This window comes from Pieris napi, chromosome 9 (assembly GCF_905475465.1).
Source record: "Pieris napi chromosome 9, ilPieNapi1.2, whole genome shotgun sequence".
NCBI classification, from domain to species: domain Eukaryota; kingdom Metazoa; phylum Arthropoda; class Insecta; order Lepidoptera; family Pieridae; genus Pieris; species Pieris napi.
In genome coordinates, this window is record NC_062242.1 from 2,642,574 (window position 1) to 2,670,002 (window position 27,429).

The window sequence follows — 27,429 nt, forward strand, 5'->3', positions numbered from 1 at the left end:
TAAATTAGAAATAAGTTAAGGATAGACCTTTTCAGCCTCTAAATAGCTTAAGTAACAGAACACTTAATAAACAACTCTGAGTACTGTAAAACCCGTAAGTGTATTTTACTTATGATACAGTTACTGTAGACGGAATTCTCCAAGAGCTTACTGCAAACACTTTATCTAGCTGACCAACTCAAATGAATTTTCTAGAAAGATTTAGAAGATTTACCAACGTCCAGACTTTAATACCAGTTAATATGGAATAACTTTGCGCTGCATTTATTTTCTTTTTCGTTTCTTTTTACTTAATTAAACTGAGTAACTTTTGTGTAGAATACACAAATTAAATCGGTGGCGCTTCAACCTTTTTAGTTCTGGGTCTCAGATTGTTGTATCTGTTTTATGATCACTTGATCACTCTTCTGTGCCTGACACACGCCACGAGTAAGGTTTAAGGCAAGCCGGTTTCCTCACGATGTTTTTCTTAACCTTAGATTATTAATATACTAGCTGACTCGGGGAACTACGTTCCGCCAACATTCTAATAATATCGTGTTAACTTTAGTCAAACTTAATTAAGGATTAATAGTAATAATATTAATAAAACTTTTTTTTTGCAAATACAGAAATGGCATAGAAGAATGGCAGTTTTGACACATTAGGCCTCTTCTCTCTAGCGCCTATATTGTGATACTGCGTGTTAAAGAACTTTCTGATATACAACATTTTTGATGAGGTAACACATGACTTCAATCAAGATGCCTGGTTATGCATCTCCTCATTCACCTCAAGATCGGAATTTCTTGAACTGATAGGAATTCGATGTAAAATGACGCGTAGTTTTGTCAAAAGATACACATGATATTGCATTCGTAAAATTAGTTAATTAATTAATTGTAATTCAATAAATTATCCGATATTGTATTACTTATTCTGCTATTCGGAGCGGAGAAGAATCCACCATTAAAGAGATATTTAACATCAGTCCTTCCGATCTTGAGTTATAAGTGGTGTAACTAACACGACTTTGTTTTATACATTAATTGTTAATAATGTGTAGAATATATAAACTACGTAAAGATATTAACAAGATTAGAATTCTATAAACATTTCGAAAAGCCTTAAAAAACGTAAATTGTAAACCATTTCGATTCTATCAAGAGCCCTTTTGCCATTTAAATAAATGACATCGGTCCGAAAAAGAATAACGTCACTTAACTATCTACAACTCAGCGTTACTTAAATATACTAGAAACATTCGGTTCTAAGTTGTAACGAGCAAATATAAAAGGAATTTTAGGAAGCTTTATATTTATTTATTTATTTCGTAATTCTACAGCTAACATAAATTATATATAATAACAAACAGTTACACTGAAAATATAGCCAGAATGCTATACATAATACATTTAACTACAAAAAGGTTCAACAATTTACAAAAGGAAACAAACAAATAAAAAATAGTCAATACATTCAACTAAGTAATACCTAATTTGGCTGTGTTGTGTGATGGTGTTAAAGTGAGCGTATGTGGGTGAAGGTGTGTATGTGGGGTATGCTCATGATGCAGGTGATTTTGCGCTATGGATATTCTTAATGCAAGGAGCATAACCATATTCCTCGATAGCTTAAAGACAAGGCTTAAATATTGGTCGTTGTATGTCCGGGCTGCGCGATATAAAACTGAGTTTTTTGCATAGTTAGTGTTGATGTAAGGAACAAAGCACGATTACGAGTTACGAGTACGATATTGTTATATAATTTTTGCGTTTTCCAATAATCTTATATATTACTAGCTGATCCGGCAAACGTCGTTTTGCCATGTATATCATTTATAATAAAATATAGGGGTTGATCGTAGAGGGGGGAAAATTAGGGGTTGTATGTACTTTTTTATGCTGCATCATAATTTTTTTTAATCTAAAATTTAAAAAAAATATAGGGGTGGACTACCCTAAACATTTAGAGGGATGAAAATTAGATGTTGTCCGATTCTCAGACATACCCAATATGCACACAAAATTTCATGAGAATCGGTCAAGCCGTATCGGAGGAGATTAAATACAAACACCGCGACACGATAATTTTATATATTAGATTTTCTTGTTTAGACTTATTTCAACAACCTGCACGATTAAGAAAGCAATTTTAATGTAATACGTTTTTATTTATAATTATTATTACAAACCTATGAAATGATTATTCTTTGACTTCATACAATGTACAAAATAAAAGTATTCCAGTTTGTTAAAACAAATGAAGATTTCCATTTTTGAACTTTCTTATCATAGACTATTATCTATAGCAGTCTAGATTCTACTTTTTTCCTCCTTGTTCCTCGTGGAATTCGATTTTTGAAAAGTCATATGTTAGTTCGAAGATACCTCCGTATATTCCACTCCACTCGTCGCATAACGCTGCGTCAGCAGTCAGGGCGTGATCTATCAATGAGCCTTTATACAGTAAGGGGTCAGAAAGTTACGCGCACCTGTTGGTGGCACCTCATTTTTCATTCCCAGACCAGTCACTTAGAAATTTCCATTTAAATTGATAGAGGATACGAAAAGGGACACTTTTGAATCAAGTCCTATTATTATTATGAAAAAATGGTGTTGGATATTTAAGTCTTATAAGATTTGTATTAAGTCCCATAAACTGTCAATGGGGCTCGAGTTAGACACGTGTCGATATTAAATTATTTCCTTTTTTAAGGATAATAAATTCAATAGTCATACTTAAGAATCTTCTCATTCCAATAATCGGATAGCAACCTTGGATCTCCAGCCAATACGCAATATGAGCTAAAATAGTAAAACCACATCATGCAAGCTACATATTTTTCAATCAAGGTTGAAGGCGCAGTTAAATCAAATCATATCAAATAAATTTATTCATATTGAAAACTATGAACGGCAATATTAAAATAATTTAAGGTCTCGGTTTACTTTTACTACCAGTTCCCAAATCATAGGTGTAGAGCGGATAGAACTAGAAGAAACTCTCCGCAAGTTTGTTAATCGCCAACTTTTACATATTTTTTTTAACAAAATGCAAACATTGACGCCATGTTCAGCAACATGCTTCAGAACACATATTGAAACAAAATGTAATAATAATAAAATGCCAAAATATAAACCATTAAAAATAATCATAATATACAAAATATATTTTAGATAAAGTGTGTCGGTAAAATTATAAATAATTGCGATCTATAGGATCGTTATTTATTATCAGGAGGCCGATATAATTGAAGATATCGCTTACCCGACGACAAAGGTTGACCTGATTAATAGCCTTCGGAGGATTTTATTAAAAATTATTTCCTAATGAAACTTTCAACAATAAATATAATGTGTAGTAGAATATTGGAAATAAAAATAGTTCGTATTGTTTACATATTTTTATTAAAAAAAATCTGGAACTCAAGACATCGTGTATTTAACAGCAATAATTTGATAGTTTAAATATGTTTAATATTTTAAAAATGCGTTTAAATTTTATTAAAAAAAGCAATGGCGCTACAACCTTTTAGATTTTTTCTTAGAAGGCAAGTAGGCGATCAGCGTTCTGTGTCTGACACGCGCCGTCGACTTACTGCGTCTAAGGCGTGCCGAGTGTTAAATGCGCACATAGACATAAAGTCCATTAGAGTCCATCCACCTCAAGTTTGAGAGGCGCTTAAGCTAAAAAAATCAGTGGCGCTACAACCTCTATTAGGTCTTAGCCTTAGATTTCTGAATCTGTTTCATGATCATTTTTAAATCTAATAGACAACTAGGTGATTAGCCTCCAGTGCCTGACACACGCCGTCGACTTTTTGGGTCTAAGACATGTCGGTTTCCTCACGATGTTTTCCTTCACCGTTCGATCAAATCTTAAATGCGCGCATAGAAATAAAGTCCATTGGTGCACAGTCAGAGATCGAACCTACGACCGGTATGAGAGTCGCACGCTGAAGCCACTAGCCACTGCTCTGAGGCGCTCAAGCTAGTGGGCCAATACTGCTCACACACTAAAATATTCTCTAGAAATATCAAACGATTCCTGTATGTCAATAAAATTCCCCGGTTCAAATATCAAAGAGCATTCCATAAGCGTGAAAAGTTTTATTTGGTGACAAGAATTTCGTAACTAAAATCCCTTTGCGCTCAAATTTTCCGGAAAACATCTTTTTCGGATTGTGTTTATTGATTAGACCTAACGTCTAGTTGGTGCTCCCAACAGAATAGCTTTGGCTCTTCTTATTTGGTTTGTTTTAAGAGGTAGTTCCATAGTGAGAAACCAAATTCCCTTCCTCAAACAAAAGAATACGGTATAATAGTCTACCTTCGTACACGTCGTACAGTATTTGACATCTCAAATCGATTTTGCATACAATTTGTAGACTTGAATTCTGTTTGACTGCGGCGTGTCGTTCCAAAGAAACAAAATATGCTATTATATGTTTTATTATATGTAGATATATATGATGTTAACCTCTGACATTAAGTAACATCATCACTATGTCTGACACCTAAATATGTAGATCGGTAAACTCTCTTTGCTTTCTTAGTAGCTTATGATAATTCTATACAGATAAACGACATACCTATATGAATAAATATGAATCGAATAATGTTTATATTTAACAGTGACATGTTATGATTTTTTTACAATAAGGACCTTGGTAAGGCACAGCAATGTCATGAGAGGACGTGGTTTATTATAGTTAACTCTATTCTTCGAGGCTTTTTTTATTTATACTTTGAACTCAGAGAAAAAATTTGGAAAATGTAAAAAAGATTTACCGAAAAAGTGGACATACGAAAAACTATATTGGTACTTAGCTACTAAAAAGCTAGTTTAAATACAAAATTGGCGAAAGCGAAACGAAGTTCGCTGAGGCTAGTCTATACTAATATTATAAAGAGGAAAGGTTTGATTTTTTGTTTGTTTGAAATGAATAGGCTCCGAAACTACTGGACCGATTTCAAATAATTACCAACGTTTCACATAAGCTACAATTTAATGGCATAACCACCAAAAAAGCATGGTGGGTTGGTGTTCTCCTGCCTTTTCTCTTGAATAGTTTACTACTATGTAATATAACAAAAATCTTAGCCACAGCAACGCTTGGCTGAGTCTACTAGTATTGAATAAAAAACATAAAATTTTCACTTTGTTTGGTCAACGTTGTATAACGAACATGAATCCATAATTGTAATACATATTGGAGTGAAATTTTCAATCCAATATCGAACGAAATTGACACATTCATCTCACAAATTGGGGCCGGGTCTTGGCTGAGTGCATACGAACGTAAATTTCAACATTTCTTACTCTTTATGATCTACTGTGTGACTTTTACAGTCTGATATTATTTTAGTATTAGAAAGTGTAGTATTGATACTTTAAATAATTGAGGGAACTTGCTTCCAAAAGTCGACGGTGTGTTTCAGACACAGCAGGCTGATCACCTGCTTACCTATTAGATTTACTAGAATTGATTATTAAACAGATACAGAAATATGAGGCCCAGACCTAAAAAGTGTGCAGTGCCACCGGGGTTTTAATATATAGTCTAGTCGACAAGTTGAAAATGGAACAAAATAGAGATACTACTCCTAAAATTATGTGCGATAGCTCATTGGATCCGGAATGACGTCTAAAAAAATGTGCTAAAAGCGTGTATTAGCACATAAAAAATTGCAAAAGTTATAGACCATTAAAGATGAAAAAATAATGGCATTTAGTTTTTTGCCAATATTTAATAAACTATTAATATTTAAGAAATTTCAAATAAATATTCTGAAAGAGGAGGAAATTTCCAACAAAAAACTCCTGACTTCCGGAACTCTATCTCCATTATTTATAATGTTAATTTAACGCTAAAAATAGGTCTGCGGGTGACATTTTTAGGATTCGCGCGTGGCGTCAAAAGCGACTACGGCACATTAATTAATTTATTTAAGGTATTGAATATTTTTTTTTAAATTTGAAAAAATTATGGTGTGTTCTGAACACTATAATTAATTTATTCCCGTTGAAAATTTTACTTAAAGTTAATTTTTCAACAAGTTAAATAATTGTTAACTAACGAAATTTTCTCGAACGACCGTCTTAATTGTAAGTGAAAAAAAAATGTTTAAATAATGGTCGTAAAAATATTTCGCTTCGTAGAGCCTTTCTTACATACATACTTAACAAGATCGTACCATAAAAGTTAAAAAAATATTTATACTTTGTTTATAACAATTTTTTTACTTAAACAAAAACTTTACAAAAACATTTTTTCTATACTTTGTTATATATGGTTGTTTTTGTTAATTTTAGAAGTTTTAGAAAAAAAATAAACAAAAGTTGAATATTTGTTTATAACAAATTGGTAAGTTAATAAACAATAGAATTGTTGATAAAAAAAAAAAATTTTTCTGTTACTTTATAGAAGACTGTCAATTATGATTTTTAGGAAAAAAAAAATATTTCTTAACTAATTATTTAAACAATAGAAAATTAAAAAAAAACGATTATAAACAATTAAAAATTGTTATTAAGGAAAAAAATTTTTTTAAAAAATCATAAAAATTTTAATGTAATAAAGTTGTGTTAAATTTTTTTTTAAAAATATTGATTTAATCAATTTGTTTAAAAAAAAATTATCAACAAATGGCGGGAATTTTTTTTTTTGCAAATCAATAAATATCTTGTATTAATAAAAAAACGATTATATGATGATTGAGAAAAAAAAATTTTTTTTTTAACATCATTACATGGATTTTTAAGTTTTTGTTTAAGTAAAAAAATTGTTATAAACAAAGTATAAATATTTTTTTAACTTTTATGGTACGATCTTGTTAAGTATGTATGTAAGAAAGGCTCTACGAAGCGAAATATTTTTACGACCATTATTTAAACATTTTTTTTCACTTACAATTAAGACGGTCGTTCGAGAAAATTTCGTTAGTTAACAATTATTTAACTTGTTGAAAAATTAACTTTAAGTAAAATTTTCAACGGGAATAAATTAATTATAGTGTTCAGAACACACCATAATTTTTTCAAATTTAAAAAAAATATTCAATACCTTAAATTAATTAATTAATGTGCCGTAGTCGCTTTTGACGCCACGCGCGAATCCTAAAAATGTCACCCGCAGACCTATTTTCAGCGTTAAATTAACATTATAAATAATGGAGATAGAGTTCTGGGAGTCAGGAGTTTTTTATTAGAAATTTCCTCTTCTTTCAGAATCTTCATTTGAAATTTCTTAAATATTAATAGTTTATTAAATATTGGCAAAAAACTAAATGCCATTATTTTTTCATCTTTAATGGTCTATAACTTTTGCAATTTTTTATGTGCTAATACACGCTTTTAGCACATTTTTCTAGACGTCATTCCGGATCCAATGAGCTATCGCACATAATTTTAGGAGTAGTATCTCTATTTTGTTCCATTTTCAACTTGTCGACTAGACTAATAGGTTTATAGTACATTGTTGTTATTTTTGTTACCACAGAAATATTAGTTAATATCTCGGAGGTCTATATATTTTGTCAATAATTCTCCCACAGTCAAACTCCACCTAAAAACAAAAACCTATTCATTAAGAAAGCAAAGCTTCAGTCAAGCACATTTTGACATCTTAGCGATCTGTTTCAGATTTCACAAATTTCATGGTTTAATAAATCCGGACACATCTAAGATCAGACGTGTTTTATTCCCGACACCAAAACGAAGATCGTTGGCCAACGCTTTTTTGCATATAAGGTCCTTTTTCTTTATAATAAAATCTCCCGATCTGAGATAGTTAAACTATCCAGATATAAACTCACAAAACGCATAAAATTTATGATACCGAGGTTCCCAAAACTAACACAGGCGCAGTGCTTTTAACAACTCTCAGCCACACTCAACTACAGAGCATACGCACTCATACAATCGAGTAGATTTAACACAAAGACTACTTTTTATTAAAAAAATTGTTTTAAACATGCTCCATGAAGGTCGGAATTATTGTAATCTAGTCACCCACAACGCAGGAGCTACCATGAGTATAGTTTTATTATTTAGAAGGTTTCATTCAATTTTTTCTAAGAATCGATCTTAGTACTAAGCGTTTGAAGGTTATTTCGATGCAGATGGACAGAAATATTCTTATAAAATATAAAGAATTCCATACCACAGACGTCACGTACGTCTTAGCACACATCACTTTGCAGACTTAAAAATTGTACAGAGAAATAGAAAACGTGCAGCGGATCTTAAATCGACTTTATTATCTTCAGTTTACTTTGTTTTTGATTAAGGTAGAGAGTACATGACTTTGACTTTGCCTTTCATTTTTTTTGTACAAATAAATTAAACAAATAGTTAATCGCTTGCCCCGGAGAACAAGTCGTAAAAGCAAAATATACATATTTTGTTCAGAAAAAATAAAAGAAGGTAATGCTATTTACTAACTACACTACTGGGATACTTACAACATTCGTATACTTATGTATAAAACATAATAAGTAATCATCATCTAATTAGACTGAAGAGACACATTAACCGCACAATACGACTAGACGGCATATTTCGACGAATGTTTAGAACGTAATAATCTATTACCAATTCTTTCGCGGAATTATGCCCTTGGTGAAATATAGATTATTACCACTCTTTATTCGTTTTTAAACTGTTGTAATAACTTTTTATATTAATTTGGTAGAATTACAATCTAAACTAAAACTATCTACACAATTCACCTTGGACTCTCTTGCTAAGAGTAGAATTGACTATCTCATATTACCAAAATACAGGCAGAGAGAATAATACCCATTATTCGTACCATAATTCAATTTCACAGATGTCAAGTTTGTTATTACTTTAGTGTGTATTATTAGCAAATATTGCCAAATCAAATGAACCAAATGTTCTGGACAAAGCATTCACAGAAGGGATCAAACTAATTGAACGAACTAACGGTAGGTTCCGTCGATAATCGAGTTTACCGCAATTAAACGGTTTAGTATGTAGACGAGCGATGGGTGAATCGACTGGAACCTTATATGAGGCAAGTTCTATATAAAATTGCATTCATTTAGACAATGTTTTAAGACTATTAATTAATAAATGGTCATATTTTTAAGTATAACGTGTAAAACGGATAATTTATTTGTTCCAAACATTGTTATGTGCTTTTTAAGCAATTGTACGATGGTATAAATTAAACACTAGTGGAATTATTATTTTATAAAGATGAGAATGTTTGTAACAAATTAACGCAAAAGTACTGGAACATCATTCACTTTTACAAGCTAACTTATGCCTCACATATTAGTGTCAAAATATAAAAAAATTACAGCCGTGCGAAGCCGGGATAGGCCGCCAGTTGGTCTAGGTTATTCACGTAACATGCCTTATACAATAAACAAAGCTTTAATCATCTTATGGTATACCACATTTAGTGTTTATAGAATATATTCTATACACATTGAAATACTTCATAGTAACATAAATATCTCACGAAATACTTATTAAACTGACTTTTATAAAATTATGCATGCTATTATATTTTGAAGGTTTTGACGATGATTGCATATTACACCTATTTATTATTAGCTATATAATATTACACCTGGATACATACACACAAAATACAAATTAATAAATTTTTGTAGTACAAAACATGATGGGGACACACAGTGACTACTACACACACTACACTACACACACAGACTACTACAGTAAGAATGAATGCAAGCGACATGTCGGCCAACGTTTCCAGAAGTCGCCCGTTCACTTTAACTCTGACAGAGCGTCGCAGTCAGAATATTAATTGCTTTAAATTTTGACAGGTCTTTAAAACCTTCAGATGAACTGTGAATAGAGTTATATTAATCTACATGTTAATTATCTTTATTATTAAATACTTGATTTAAGTATACATCTTAAATTAATCTAAGTATACAACTTTTTGGTACGACAGGAATAAGACGCCTAAATAGAACTAAAGCTTTTGAGTTGCTAAAACTAGTGCAAGAAATAGCGATGTTATCGTCAGTCAGACCGTAAGTACTGACTTCTCCAGACGCAATATGCAGGGAGACTTAATTTATAATAGATTAAATAGGCTGTCTAATATCTACCCGCTCATCATCCACAATCTAAAAATACGATTAAAGACTGGCTTCAATAGACTGACAAAGAGCAGTGTTGGCCTAGTGGCTTCAGCGTGCGACTCTCATACCTGAGGTCGTAGGTTCGATCCCCGGCTGTGCCCCAATGGACTTTCTTTCTATGTGCGCATTTAACATTTGCACGAACGTTGAAGGAAAACATCGTGAAACGACATGTCTTAGACCCAAAAAGTCGACGGCTTGTATCAGGCACTGGAGGCTGATCACCTACATGCCTAGTACATTTAAAAATGATCATGAAACAGATTCAGAAATCTGAGGCCAAGACCTAAAGAGGTTGTAGCGCCACTGATTATCATAATTAAAGACTAGCTTTTGATCACACCTTACGCAGAGTTGTAAATGCTCCTTAGACCTAATATGTAGTTATAAATAAATGAATAAATAAAGCCTTTATTGACAATCTTGTAAGTTACATTTTATATTATTTCTACTTAGTTATTAATGAAATTTAGTTAAAGTAAATGTAAATATTATCAAATTATTTCTTACTAGACACCGGTTTCTTGATCGTCTTGCTTTCCACCAGAGCAAGTGTTCTCCACAAAGATCTATCTATTGCTTTCCTCATTCATGTCGCTCCTGCCACCTTTTAAAATCATCTTCCCATCTACGATGTTGTCTACCTTTACTTCTCGTTTTATTTGTAGACACTACATTACACTAACTCACTCACTGGCCCTTAGGGCCTTTCTCCTCTGCTCCGGTCCGGCGTCGGATACCGGAATGAGTCATGAGAAAAATATCGGAAGGCCGGATTGTGCTTCTCCACTATATCTGATCCGACAATAATCGATACTTGTATATTTATCATGCAACACCTATATTAACTAAAACCCATATACTTTATTTTATTAATAAAACGTTCTAAATTCTGAATATTTTATTACTCTGGCAAGTTTATTACTTTTTTTATATTGTCTATCTTAAAATATTATAATCAAGTTCCCGGATCGTTAAAAACCGGATGCCGGAGTAGTGGAGAAGTACGTAAGTACTGTTGTGAGGTTCTAAATCGGATCGGTAATTAACGTTTGCCGGACCGGAGCAGTGGAGAAACGGCCTAACACTTATGCGTGTTGTAAAGAGTTAATAAAATGTAATTAAAAAAAACATATTATATCCATTAAATATGCTGACACTACCAGCAAATTAATTATAATTTTCTGTATTATTTATATCACCGTAATAATTGTAATTAACTATTTTAAATTACCCATCTAGATTTAAATAAATAATTACAATTCACTAAAGCTCATGTATTGAGGTAAATGTTCAATTAATTATAACGTTAAAACAATTTTAGCTAATATTAAATAATTTATCCATTGTAATTTAATAATTCTCGTGAATATATTGATGTTAATTATTCATTTGATTGAATTTACTAAGGTACAATACGAATAGTTTTTGATTGATATCCATTCTTGTAGCCTGTTATTATAATTAATATAATAACTTGTTACCTCATCTAAAACCTGCTTTTTAAGACTTTACGAACGCTGTTAATAATGTTTATTTATTTTTTGTTACATTATGTAATCCTGGATTGGAATGTATCTACTATGAACATTTTCAGTAGGGATTCTCAAGTATTATAAATTAACGCGAATCTTGTAAACCAATATTTCTGATACAATCATTTCGTGAATCCGGTAGAACATTCAAGAGAAGTCAGTGAAATTTTTATGATTTCGCAAGTATTTCTTAGCAATCTCTATCTAAAGATTTAACCTTTACTTTGCAATGGAAGTTTATTAAGTATGTAAACAATTTACTTTTCTGTATAACCACTTTCTTATTCATGGAAAAATAAATCAGTTTCATTACACGCTTTTAACTAAATTACTCATTCGTATCTTTTAGTCATATTATTTTTAGTCATATTGTGTTTACGCTGTAATGATACTATTGTTTAAATTATACATGTTTATTCAGTAGTAACTGTCAAGTATAGTGACAGCTGATAGATTGAAGACTTGATAGATAGATTGTTGACACGGTACTTTTTTTATGTAACAGGAGGCAAACGGGCAGGAGGCTCATCTGATGTTAAGTGATACCATCGCCCATGGACACTCGCACTGCCAGAAGGCTCGCAAGCGCGCGGCCTTTTATAAATTGGTACGTTCTTTTCTTGAAGGACCCTAAGTCGAATTGGTTCGGAAATACTTAAGTGGACAGCTGGTTCCACATAGTGGTGTTGCGCGGCAGAAATTGCCTTAATGCTCAGTTGTCAAGGACGTCAAGGTGATACGGATGGTATTTTGTATTTTGCCTTGACGTCCGATGATGAAACTCGGCTGCGATTATTAGATGAGAGATGATGCAGAGAGATCCCACATCTTTACGCTCGGGAAGTGACTGATCGTCGACGATATGAATAGCCCTTCGTTGAATACGGTCAAGCGGAAGTAGCTGGTACTGGGGAGCTCCGGACCAGAGGTGAAAACAGTACCCCATGTACTTATTGTCGTTGTCAAATATGTCATGTTTTTGTTATTGCTAAATGCTATCTGTATGCTAACGTCATATGATAATTTGAAAGATTCTTTTTTACAAAAAAAACTAATATTAAATCAAACACTTAGCTAATTTTGTTAATTTTCTGTTTAGATGATTCGATATAAAAAATATTCTACTATTAAAACAAATAACAATGAAGAGGGTGACTTATATTAAACGGAAATTAAGCATCAAAACGGCTGAAGAAATCACTTTTTCACTTGAATAATATTTTAATTAAGTTCGTGCAATATCGTTTCTAATAAATATTATGAAATATAATTTTCGAATTGTTGACTGTCTAATAACGTAATTGAATTCTTTACGTACAAATTATTGAACATTTCTTCAAATTTTCAATATTCCTTGTTTAGTAATAAAAGTTTTCAGAGACATTTAATGAGTTTTTTAATCTAGATACTACCCTGACGGTCTTGGGAATTGTCTACTAAAATTAAGAGAGTATATTACCTGATCATGCATTCCTAATAACAGGATCACAAAACACTCTCACAACAATGAGGATAAGGAATCATGTATTTATTTATTTATAAAAGCTTGTCAACGCTCGGCACATTGATAAAAGAAAAATTAAATACAATGTTTAATGTCACAGAGATGTAATGACTATTAGACATAGACATAGACATAGACATAGACATAGACATAGACATAGACATAGACATAGACATAGACATAGACATAGACATAGACATAGACATAGACATAGACATAGACATGACTAACAAAAACACACATAAAAAACTTGGTTCGTTCTAAGTGGGTAATGCGTGTGTGCTGTGTCTGTTATTGGCCCTGGTCGTCATAATTATGCTATGACTTATTTGCTATAATTTATTAAAACACAGCCCAAACCTCTTATAACCATTTCATAATATGGCAAATGAAAATTATAAAATTTGTATTTAAATCCTTAGAGGATTTATTTAATTAATCTCTAAATTATCTGAAGCGAGACGAGTGGACACGTTGGTAATATTAATTCACATATTTGTGTTTCAAGCTTTGTTGACTTTTAAATACATCAACTCTATATTAATTTATGAATAAAATGTTTATAGCTTAAATATATTGTATTAAAAAGGAATATAATTTTGAAAGAAACAAAACTGTTTCCATAATGATATTATAATATACGTATTATTCATATAATTTACTGTCTGTGATACAAAAATGTCGAAAATCTGTCGTCTTTCGTCAAATCATTATCTTAAGATCAGAGTCCTATGTCAATCAATGGAGCTCATTTGAAAATAAAATCAATCAGTAGGGAACAACAAAACCAATTTATTTTGAGCCTCGAGAACAAATTAAATACTTTAATACATTGGGTGTGACTTAAAAAAGGCGATTGGATGAGACTTATCGGATTTTTTTGATGTATATTTCTAGATGTGAATAATATTAATGCTGTTTCATTTAATATTGGTATTAATTTAAAAAATTGGAGTTCGCAGGCTCTATTACAGCTCCAAAAAAGGGATTTAAATCACGTTACATTAACATTCGAAATTTAAATATGCAAATTATGTAATTAAATAAAGGTTATTCATAACTGCATTCAGCCGGTGTATCGTGAACGTTACGTCTTGAACCTTCAAGAAAGGCACTCACTTCCCTATTGCTTATTTTTTTAAAGACTAGTTTGTAGTTGATCCATTAGTCTTGCGGTGTAGCGCTTCCATTTTGTATATTATAAATGCGGATGAGGTTAGCAAAGATAGAGACAGCTGCAAAGGGTTTACTTATTGCCAGTTCTTCTCTTCCGTTCTACGCCCTTGATTTGAGAACTGGCAGTAAATGTAAAATTAAAAGCACTTAATATATATTTCTTTTTTTTGACGTTCATAAGTGTACATTGTGTTATCTACATGAATAAATGATTTTTGATTGATTGATTGGTTGGAGGAGGCCTTCGCCCACAGATGACCAACATATTACTACTAACATTTAACTAAGTACATTTGAAATGCAACTTAAGGATATAGACATAAAAGGGCATTATTATTATTATTAAATGCAAATTAATAGTGTATATTATTATTATAACAATATATTATATAATATTTAAATATGTACGGCACATCGAGTAGTTTGTATCATTGGTGTCAGTAAAAAATGTCACTCCCTCAATATCCGCGTTCTAAAACTAGCCTGTCGAAGAATGCGCTTTGAAACTCTGCTTTTTTCAGAGACTTAAATCCTTAAGGGAATTTCAATTGTCAGAAGATTGTCCCTTTTATTCCCGTAATTTTATATATACTAGTTCATAGTACAAATTATACATACATATAATCGGAAGCGCAACTATGTATTCGTAAATTAAAGCGACAGTTTTAGCAAATAAAAACAAAATTTATAGTGACTGCTGAAGGTACCTAAAAGGAAACAAAATGTTTGTAATTTTTCTTCTGTCTCATTTTGTACATATATGCTTTACAAAAACTGCTTTGCGCAAATAACAATCGAATTTCTCGTTATTAAGTCGTTCATTTTAGTTTTAAATATTATTTTCAAAAACATGCTTATAAATACTAACCAGAGTTCTAATAATAAATAGAAAATTAAAACAAATCTAAAAAGTTCGGTCCCTTTATACTGTACCTTTAACGCTGGCAGAATTTGAGCCGTTTATTATTTTACGCCTGTTTTGTGGCCGCTCCAGCTTTTTTGCTTGTCCGAGGGAGGTGAGACGGGGCAAACGTATTCACACAAGCTGTCACACCAAAGACCATCCCATCCTCCAAGAGATCAATGCCATCCCATCCGGCTGCTTATCATCGTCTCTAGCGATGCTTGTTGGCTTCAAAATGGTTGGAATATTAGTTGTATTAGGTTAAGTTCTTAATCACATGTGGTCATGTAATATGGGAATTGTAAGTAAAATATTCGGAAAAGTCTCAGTCAGTGAAATTCCCTTTCCAATAGCTGCGCTCAATTTCGTTAAAATACGATTTTGTATACAGCTATTGATATTTGAATGGATTAAAATCCTTACTATGTTTTTTAAAGATCTTATTTATTAAATGTTTCGTGTCCAATTTATTTTGTCAAATTTATTCGTCTGTTACACTTCTTTATTCATAAGATAAGGCGACCGTAGTAAATGGATGCGTTGCTGGCTTTTGAAAAAGTAGTACGTTCTTTTTCTTAATTCTTAGAGGTGGGGTCTCCTTGGAAGACCTCCACCTCCACTGGTATCCATTTCCATCCTCACTAGATCTCAAAAGGATATGCCTAAATGGAAAATTTCTAGCCATTGGGTTGTTACGGATACAAGTGTACGTTTTTTAATACAAATTTACGTAAATTTATCTCAACGAATTGATGCTAGCGTAAAAATGTTTCTGACAATGTGTGATTTTAACCACATCGCTTACTTGTCTTTCTTTATAGATATATAGATTAGATTATATCAAGAAAAAAGACGCAGAAATGTCTGCCCCAAGATTTGGGAGGTAATGGGACTGCAAACATTGTACTCAGGACAGAATACGGAAGCCAGTTTGAGATCTTGAGTGATGAGCTGGCGTTAGGACCAAAATAACTCATCTTAAATAGCTTGAAGTCTAGACACATCAGCTGACAATGCCTGGAATGTCCTAAAAACAAATCTGATATTCACATTGTTACTTATAATAAGTGATTCAGGACTTCAAGAAAAATCGTGAAATTTTGACGTTTTAAACAAATCAATTATTTTTAAATAATGTTCTTTAAGGGTAATAATTTGTTGGTAGTTTAGCTGTATGTTAAATAATTTATGTTTATATTTATGCATATAGGTAAACGAGTACACTTACGAACGTCAAAATTAAGTTAAATTTACTAACCAGTTCGCAAGTCAAGGGCGTAGAGCGGGCAAGAAGAACTGGCAAGAAACTTTCCGCCACTCTTTTTAATCGCTAAGTTTTGAGTCATACAAATTGTTTGAACTAGAGCAAATCCCAAGGATTAGGATCATTTAAGTATTCGTCAAATTTATAAAAAGCTTTACATCTTTTCCGGCTTCCTAACGATACTTTCCAAAACCTAAGCGACTAGGTCTTAGTTAGAAGTTTCATACAAGTTATTACAACATCGGTAACATCGGTAACTGTATTTTGAAAACTAAACACAATATGTATGAGCTTTTTAGGCAATATTTATGTAGTACTTACCACTCAATTAAGGCCCTAATCAAAAGCGCCAGTCCTCTGTACATACTTAAACTTTTTTAATTATCCCAGTTTGACAGACAACTCAAACAGAGTTCACGTTAAAAATTTTACGACGTCCGTTGAGTTTTTATGACGCCATTCTGAAACCGCCTCACGTTTGTGCGGACAATGGCTTCATATTGTCGAATATTACTACAGTCTAATGTAGCCTTTATTAGAGAAAATAAGATCGAGATTAGCATCATACTTTTTGCCTATTAGAATAAATGCTGCCCCGTAATCAGCTGAAAATTGAAATGAACATTCATTCATAATATGGGTCATGTTACGTTAACTGGTATTGGAAATATTCTAAGTTTTTGATAGTAGAGCTTATATTTATATAGAGTATTTTGTTTAACAACTACTTTCGAGTAGGTTCTGTTCATTTGTCAGCTAACTAAAACACAAAGTACACTTATGAACGTCAAAAAAAGAAATATACATTAAATGCTTCTAATTTTACATTTACTGCCAATTCTCAAATCAAGGGCGTAGAACGGAAGAGAAGAACTGGCAATAAACTCTCCGCCACTCTTTTTAACCGCCAACTTTTTTGTTTAACACAATGTTTCTAAGGAGCTGCAACCATTACACCATGTTCCACATGACATCTTAAGTAATATAAAGTAAAAACAAAGATTTGTCCTCTATCAGCAGGAGGCATGGTGAAATAGGAGCACGCACTTACTCTCGTGGGAACAACACGCAAAGACATAGTCGAAACAAATAAGATCACCGCATACACGAATTCAAGTACGACCATTCACCACAAGTAGCACCCGTTCACGAGTATGACGCATGGCCAGCCATCGGCATTGATAATAATCTAACTAAAAGTGGTATATGCCTACCTGAGTTTTTCAGCTAGTTTACTAATATAAATCACATTTAATGAGTATGAACTATTTATTTGAATAAAAGTTTGTGACCGCATGTGAATCTCAAAATTTGAAATTTTATACAATGTTCCGTCCAACTGCTGTCCACAATATACGAAGCTGTTTCAGACCGTAAAAGTTTTTTAATATCGGCCTTTGTTCCATTTCTGAATCGGTTTTACAAGTATTTAAAAAATCAATAAATAATTACAACATACTTTTCGAATGATTGCGTTTGAAGGGAAAGAATTTGGTGAAAACTCGTAGGCACAAAATGTTCGACGAAATTAAAGTGAAAATTTATAACCTTTTTAAATTATATTGCAAGGGAACCTCAATACTCCACTTAAAAAAAATAGTGGCGCTACAACCTTTTTAGGACTGGGCCTCAGATTTCTGTATCTGTTTCACCATCATTTCTCGATCATAATAGGCAAGTAGATGATCAGCCTCCTGTGCCTGACGCACGCCGTCCTCTTTTTGGGTCTAGGGCGAGCCGGTTTCCTCACGATGTTTTCCTTCACCGTTCGAGTGAATGTTAAATGCGCACATAGACAGTATGTCCATTGGTGCACAGCCGGGCATCGAATCTACGACCCCAGGGTTGAGGTTCGCACGTAGAACCACTGTTCTCAATAATAATTTATGTCTGAATTTATAACTTCGCGTTATTGTCTACACTCTACACAAATTGACACTAACGAAAACAATAACAGTATTATGTACGTAACGAACACTAATTACAAATTATTACGAGTATTCTAATATCATGTAAATGGTTTAAATTAATATTCAAGAGCCAAGTTCAATTTCACAATTTTATATATTTTTATATTTCTCAATAAATATGTATTTTCTTTCATTTCAATCAGTGCAGTGATTGAGCAGTGTTGGCCTAGTGGCTTCAGCGTGCGACTCTCATCCCTGAGGTCGTAGGTTCGATCCCCGGCTGTGCACCAATGGACTTTCTTTCTATGTACGCATTTATCATTTGCTCGAACGTTGAAGGAAAACATCGTGAGGAAACCGACATGTCTTAGACCCAAAAAGTCGACGGCGTGTGCCAGGCACTCCGCACTGGAGGCTAATCACCTACTAGCCTATTAGATTTAAAAATGATCATGAAACAGATTCAGAAATCTGAGGCCAAGACCTAGAGGTTGTAGCGCCACTGATTTATTTTTTTATTTCATTTGAATCGGAGATCAACTATACCGACAAAGAGACGCCGCGTCCAAATAAGTTGTATCTTATAGAGAAATCGGAAACGTGCATCACCCTAATGAGAATAGGAACTAGCGACTATTAAGGGATGGTATAAATAGCTTATCTTAACTAGAAACATAGGAATTCTGTTTTCCTGAGTGAACGACTTGTGCACATTAATAGATGGAGAGAGGGAGCCGCGTGCCCCATTCTTTTGTTCTTATTTCGGTGAAAAATAGATACGAAGGGTGCGCGTGAGTCAGTATGCGGCGGCGCGCGCGCAGTTCGCATGAATTTCAGTGGTAGTGTTGTGATGTGTTGTGCTTTTGTGGTTATGTGGATTATAATGGTAAGAGATTATTAGTGAATATGAGATTTTCACAAGGTATCATTGTTATATAGAACATTAAAGAGTATTTTTCAAATTAGATATAACATTATTATAGTAGGAAATTAATGAGGGCAATGAATCGTATTATTTATACTTTAATTGTGGTAATTCATTAACTCTCAACGATTCATTGAGAACAATTATTTAAGTTAGACAAATGAACATAAACAATTGAATATTACATATATTTGGATATATAATAAATTGAATATATCTAAATTTTATTACCAAACACGATGACCTACTTACATTACCTAATATAATATATTATCCTAAAATATGTAAAACAAATTAAATTTTAATTCATTCCAGTAAAATTTCATAAAACTTTCATCAGATAGTTACAACGTAATGTCAAAAGTTGGCCCGAATTATGAAGCGCGCCGGTCGGCCCATTTTCTGTTCATAATTTCTAGGTATTTTGGTTAATTTCCACTCGCCTCTGGCTTTTAACTCGGTGATAACAGCTTTACGTTGAAAAACAAATTGCAGGGATCTATACACGTTCAACACCTGGCTAAGTGATTCTTGAAATGATTAGGATTTTAGTTCGTTACCTTTTTTGTGCCTTCCCCTATTTTTCTTTTATTTATTAATTTTAGCTTTTCTACAATTGTCGTGTAACACACAATTTTTAATATTAAAAAAACAATTCTTCACTTAAGAAACTTAAATGATAAGTTTTAGGAAGAACTCATTAGGAAATTGTTAGCGAAACACAGTTCGTAGTTTTTCAAATCAAATATTGAAATTCAAATTCCAAATAATTTAAATAAATATTTTTACATTAATGTATTTTAATTTAGTGAGATTCTGCAATTGATGCTTGCTGCAAAGAGATTAGGTTCCAATTTGGTTAGCTTCAGTCTAAAGTATCCACGTTGTGTTATATACGGCCGATTTCAATTCCTCCCCCCCCCCATCAAAATAAAAATGCCCCCCCCCCCTTGGGAAACACTGCTAGATTGTTGGTATCGGTGAGCCATTTCTGCCAAAACCCTCCATCATTTAGTCGATACCAACTCCGGGGAAATAAATACTGCAACTTTTTCTACAGCTGTGATACTTTTTAAAATCCAACACTTTTTGTCTTCAGTCACCGTGACCACGCACGCTGTAAAGCACGCGAAACGTCGGTTAAATTTAAAATTATGTTAAATAATTGTAAATTTATAATAATACATAACTTTAATCCGGTTAAAAAGTTTTTTCTTTAATACGGATTTAATATACGAGGTAACCATTATGTGAATGTATTTAATTACACATAAAGTAACATAATTCATATAACAAGATAACTTATTCTTAAAGCGCTTTAAACTATGAACAAGCCAAAGTTTGTAACAAAATACACCGTTATTTTAAATTGTTCACTAAAAAAGCGTTCTTGTAAACTATGTAGGAACTAGTTTGTTCAACACAGCGTAAAGGACTCAAAATTCACGAGCAAAATTCATATGAAGTGTATTTTTACTTGTGACCCTGCAAACCAAATATAACAAATAGCTTTTCGGTGTATATTGAATAAAAATATGATATTCAAAACGACTCAACTATTTTGCAATAAATACAATGTCAAAGAGCATTACATAAAATTCATTGCTATCGCTGTTTCCACTATTATTGAAACTGTTACCTAAAATTTACTTTAATTTCAGTCAATATTTGACATCATTAATATATCAAATTTGTAATAAAAATAATGTCATAGAATAGAACTAATTCACCCTAAAATTACGGCTGATTTAAGTAAAACAATTGAACGTTTAAATGTTACATTACTATTAACCTTTATTATTTCTCTTTTGTCTCTGTTTTCCAAAATCTGTTTACGCTGTGATGAAAAGAGACAGCTGAGTACTTAAAGGGCCTGATCGACGGACGAGTAAGACCGCGGTTTTATGGCTCGTCGGTAAAGCTCGCCGGTGTATCATTGCAAAACCACGGTTTTAAATACCGCCGAGCCTGGCTCGCGGCTCGTCGTCGTGCTATATTTTTTACTCGGCTCGCCATGCAAAACCGTGTGTCGGAAAGAGAACAAGACATGTTTGCGACTGTTTTGCTTGCTAATCGATCAGCACCAACGAGCCGCGAGCCAGGTTCGTCAGTATTTAAAACCACGGTCTTACTCGCCCGTCGATCATAGGCTTTACTTGTATTTATACTGGTTTTTATAAAAAACTTTATCTAGCATAAGAATTTGTATACCAATTTAGTTCCGCTATTAAGTTGAACTTAGACGTCTTTTATTATGTGAGTTAAACTGCTGAATTCGTAAAATAACAGCTAACAGAACGGAGAAATGAAAACGGGGAGCTGTTGACAGCGACGCATAATCAAGAGAGCCGGAAATTTATCCCAATTACTGACACGCTATTTTAAACCTTATGTTCATTTGTTAAAGTATAAAATCCTTTGAATATATAAACAAACAATAATATGCCATTCGTCGGTATTTTGTATCGTATGTGCATGACATTGTTATTTCATTATTAAAAGTTTAACCATACGTGGAATTCGCGGTAATCCGGCTGTGAAGTTATGAGTACTTGGAATTAATATAACAAGGTTCCAAATGGTTAAAAATTGGTTGGAAACTACTTCAGTGCACAGCTCTTGGCGTTTGAAAAGAGTTTGAGGCACCGTAAGCTTGTGGGTTCGAGTCTGATTCATGATTATATTATCAGACTTCATATATTTTAATTTATTTCGTAATCCTACCGTTAACATAAATTATATATGACAAAATATAACAATTATACTATAGATATGGCCAAAGATGGAATTTAACTAAATACCCAATTCGGCCGTGATATGTGATGATATGAAAGTGAGAGTATGTACGTGATGTGGGGTGTGCTCATGATGCAGGTGATTTAGCGCTTTCAATATTCTTTATAAAAGGAGAATTTTAAGCATATTCCAGGATAGCTTAAAAAAGTCAAGTCTTAAATAGTAATCATTGTATGTCCAGGCAGCGCGATACAAAACTGAGTTTTCTGCATAATAGGTTTTGGGAACGTGAAAAAAATCATAATTATGATTTAGTAGTGACATTGGTTTTTGGATGTACAGAGTATGGTCCATAGTATCTTTTCATTTTTAAAAGAGAGAGAGAAGAAAGAAGTATTTTGTAGAAGAAATTAATAAGCATATTGGCTTGCCAAGAAATGTATGTTTACATATAATGGTCTAATGTAGGTAACATTAGACCATTATATGTTTATTTAAATGCATCATATATAACATTTAATAAACATACTAGTCTTAACAAGCTTTTCTTTTCCACTTTAAAATCGTTGATAGACATTAACGTCCAGTTTAAAATACTAAAATATATAATTAAGTTTAAAATGGAAATTCGATCACATGAATTAAAAAATAAGCACACATTATTGCGTCGTAGTTGAAAAATTGACGGTAACAAGCTTTTCCGATTCCTCTGTAGAAATATTACGTCATTTCCTGTGAAAGTTATTGTAGCGGAAGTGATGAATATCAGAAAACATTTACCTTAATTTGACTGTTTCACGTAGCTTACATTATCGATTCACAAAAAAACTTAAATTAATTATAAAAAATCTTGTTATACAAACACCTATAGACACAAACAGTGAAATATCGTTATATGCCTTTAGAGTAGTGCCTGAGATTAGCACGATCACCTAAACATACTTCTCAGCTTTATTGTATGTCTGTCCATCAGTAATTTTACTCACATTATTTATATTGCAGCTCCTTACAAACGTTGTGTAAAAAACTGCGATTAAAAAGAGTGGCGGAGAGTTTATTGCCAGTTCTTCTCTTCCCTTCTACGCCCTTGATTTGAGAACTGGCAGTAAATGTAAAATTAGAAGCATTAATATGTATTTCTTCACTGATGAGTCGTAAGTGTACATTATGTTACCTAAATGTTTAAATGATTTTTTACTTTACTTTACTATTAAAAACTTGAAAATAAGATTATAATAATCGTAAATTATGATGCATAAATGAATGCAAAGATTTCAAATTTCATCGACGTATTTATTAAATTCTAAGTATTCCCGAGTTCCAATATAAACCCAGTAATATAATTCCAAAGGTAATTTTATTCTAATAGCTTCGCACAGATATTGCATTTCCATTGTACCTGTATGGTTATTAGATGACGTGTCAACGATTCAATACATATAATGTTATAATAAGTAAACATATTAAATTATGCCAGAAAGAGTAAGTTTAAATCAATATATATTTCTTTAATTTCGGAGCAATAGCGCTGTTGTCAGCTGCTATTGTCATTACGTCACAGAGACCATAAATTATTAACAACATCAATGTCAAATTAGTTCAAAACAGTTATAGTGGTTCGATTAGATGTACCAATTACGAATATTATAAAGTCCATAATAGTAGACATTCCTTAGTCATTATTATTAAAAGTAACAGATTATGTCAAAAAAATTGCGTTAGTGTCAGCTGCCATTGTCATTATAATTTAATAACATCAAAGTCATATTAGTTTAAAACCGTCAATACTAGCGGTTTATTTGATTTGTCAATGTTTCTAGATCTAAGAATTAACGACTATTTAATCGTCGATAATAATAATAACTCCATAGCTATTATTATTATTAAAAGTAATTTATCATAACTTTACAAACTTAAACCAACTTAAAGACACATCCTGTCCTCTTTGTCTGTCAGAAATGCGAAGCTAAGATACAAGTTGTAGCGCCACCAGTTATTTTCTAATTATCGTAATTAACAAAACAAAGGTCTATCTAATTTTATTAACAGTACAAAACTAAGTTTGTCACGCTACAAAATTGCGTTAATTTTTTTTTTTTTAAATTTAAATAATCGCACTTGTTTGTTAGTGTGTGTGTATTTATATGTCAGGTGTGCGTAACATCTCTAACTCTCCGTAAGATGTGTTCATCAGCCAATCCTTAGATAGGAGATGTAATGGAAACGAGCCTATTTAATTTATTGTAAAGATACTGCCCGGACATTGCGTTTGTCAAATTCAGTCCTTACTGAGTGATTGACGACACATCAACATCTCAAGTTCTCTGTAAAAGCAGCTTGTGATGAAAGATGTGTACTTAAAATGGCACCATAACTTCCTAATTTTATTAGGTACTAGCGGCCAGTCCCGGCTTCGCACGGGTGGACATTTTAAAAAAAATATGAAAAAACGAATAATATATTGAAATGTTCTTTAATATGGTGGTACATTTTTTGTTCTATCAATAAGGTTTCGCAGCGCATGCGATGAAATATATTTTATAACATCTAAACAACATATACACATCTAGGTAACGTTATTGTAGTTTTAATAGGGATCCTTACTTTTCCTTGCAATTATTTTTATTGCCAATATTAATCAGTGATAATGTAGCATTCAAACGGTGAAAGAAGTTTTAAAATCGGTCCACTACTTTTTGAGCCAATTCGTTACAAACATACTTACATACAAACCTTTCCTCTTTATAATATTAGTATAGATTATTCTAAGGTATTCTTAAGGTACTCAAAACGTCTAGTATTTTCTTTCCGACTTCGTGTGAGAGACAATTATACCACTCTATAAAACTCTGACAACGCATTTATTGGCCTTCTGGTATGAATGGCACCCATAGCTTTTAACGGAACTTACTGAGCATACTCACCGTTTCCTTATAAAACCGTGATAGTCAAATGACATCCCGTCCAATATTTATACTATTGTCGAGGTCATGAACATTCCACATAATTCTGTAATTTAGTGAAACAAGTTCGTCCGTTGCCATTATCTTTGTAATTGGACACTCAGATGAGTAACAACATTAATTGTTTTGTTCCGAGTCTCTTGTCAATATTTTCAATGAATTCATTGTAACATATATACTTTATTTAAAAGCCTTTTAACGTTAATCTTTTATATTTATCAACTCACCGTTACTCAAAGTCTATGCAAGTTTAATAAAGAAGCTTTCTATAATCTGTACTGAATGGATATTTGTTTATATCTGTACAAATATTTTTAAAATTAACTGTTGACATTTTGATATCTTATTCAAAGAGATTATTACTTGCTTTTATTTAGGTAATTATACAAGAAAGCATTAACGAAGTAAACGCATAGATTTTCACCATGCAACTGAAACTGCCCATTGTTGAAATTAATGAATACCCTCATTCAAAAGCCACGCAATTTAAACTCGACAAAAGTCTGTGGATTTATCGCTCCCATACGAGGCAAGCGGATCCCTATCGTTTTGAACTCGATTAGAACAAAAGACAGATTCGCGGCGCCTCATTTCCATACTATTATAATGGCTGAAAAAAAGAATTTTCTACTTTTTTAAGGCAAAATAATCTGATAAATAGAAACTCGGCATTGCATTGTGTTGCGCTAATAATTGCCTTGCGTCTATATCAATCATATCTATTACGGAGAATAAAATAAAATAATAGAAAAAAATAACCGGACGTTTTTCAGTATTCCAAGTGTATACCTATATATAACCGCGTAGGCACATTTTAGTGCCTGTGTCTGATTATCTTTAAAAACAAGTATGTATAACTTAACTATTAATTACTGAAGATGTCATGTGGAACATGGTGTAATGGTTGCAGCTCCTTACAAACATTGCGTAAAACAAAAACTTGGCGATTAAAAAGAGTGGCGGATAGTTTATTGCCAGTTCTTCTTGTCCGTTCCACGCCCTTGATTTGAGAACTGGCAGTAAATATAAAATTAGAAGCATTTAATATCTATTTTTTTACTGACGTTCATAAGTGTACATTGTGTTACCTAAATGAATAAATGATTTTGACTTTACTTTGACCATATCATACCACTGAAAAATGAAAACTTTTTGCAAGCTAAATCACCGTGTCTTGTTCCATTCGAACAAACTCTACCGTTAAAATAAAACTACCTCAATATATATAAACACAAATTTCGGTACATTCCTTCACCCTTATTCATAAAACAAATCTAATTGCACCGTTTTAACAAGGCTCATTTGAACATACAGACCATCAATTTGACAGAAAGAGACGAAATAGTACTTTAGTTAAAAGAGGACGAGAGGAGAGAGAGAGAGAGAGAGATAGGAGCAAAACTACCAGAACTATTTTGTAAACGTTTTTGACATTCATAAGCATGCCCTAAGACGCATCTAAATTGAAAAAACGTATTTTGATTGATTGATTTGAGTCAATAAGACTGATGTATTCCTATGATTAATGAGCTTGTCATTACAAAAATTAAACTTAACACAGTAAAACATTCAAAAACCCCAAATTAAATTTCGCACCCAATTGTCGCAAAATGTTCGTTGATCAAAGTCCCAGAGCAAATAATCTGATATAGAAATGTCACTGGCGAGAGCGTGAAGGATGAATAATGTATAGGGTTGAACAGCAAATTACCATCTGTTCTAGCAGGACCTTTGACGTAGGCAGAACTGGGGTACATTGATTAATTGCGTGACAAGTGCTTTGAAGATTGATCTTTGAATTTATTTCATTTTTAATATGGAATATTAATAAAATGTTCAGCGACTTAGTGTCGACTCAAAGAGCGTAAGTTGAATATTCAAGGAATACAGAAATCTGAATGCAAAATAAAAAACAAGACCGCTTTGATTTTTAATAATAGTTTATTTATTTTAGGCAAATATAATTTTTACTTTTGTTATTAATACATAACATCAGTGGCGCTACAACCTTTTTAGGTCTGGGCCTCAGATTTCTGTATCTGTTTCATGATCATTTGTCAATCTAATAGGCAAGTAGGCGATCAGCCTCCTGCACAAACGCCGTTGACTTTTTGAGACTAAGGCAAGCCGGTTTCCTCACGAAGTTTTCCTTCACCGTTCGAACCAATGTTAAATGCGCACATATAAAGTCCATTGGTGCACAGCCGAGGATCGAACTTACGACCTCAGATGAAAGTCGCACGCTGAAGCCACTAGGCTAACAATGCTTTGTTATAAATAAGCCTTTTTAAACATAAAAATAGTGTCTATAAATCCCAAACTAATTAGAAATAATGGCCAAATCTGTCTCTAAATTTTTATCTCAAAGAATATTTCCTTATG

The 27,429-nt window shown here is 32.5% G+C and overlaps 1 protein-coding gene across 2 annotated transcripts in view; it reads left to right on the top strand.

Annotated features, from left to right (window-relative positions):
* The first annotated feature begins 19,213 nt into the window (after nt 1-19,213).
* Nucleotides 19,214-27,429, top strand: part of LOC125052619 (protein TANC2) — a 220,287-nt gene continuing 212,071 nt past the window's right edge. For both annotated transcript variants that reach the window (XM_047653561.1, XM_047653562.1), the window contains exon 1: nt 19,214-19,309. The gene's annotated coding sequence lies outside the window, so the exon portion shown is untranslated. The remainder of the gene's footprint in view (nt 19,310-27,429) is intronic.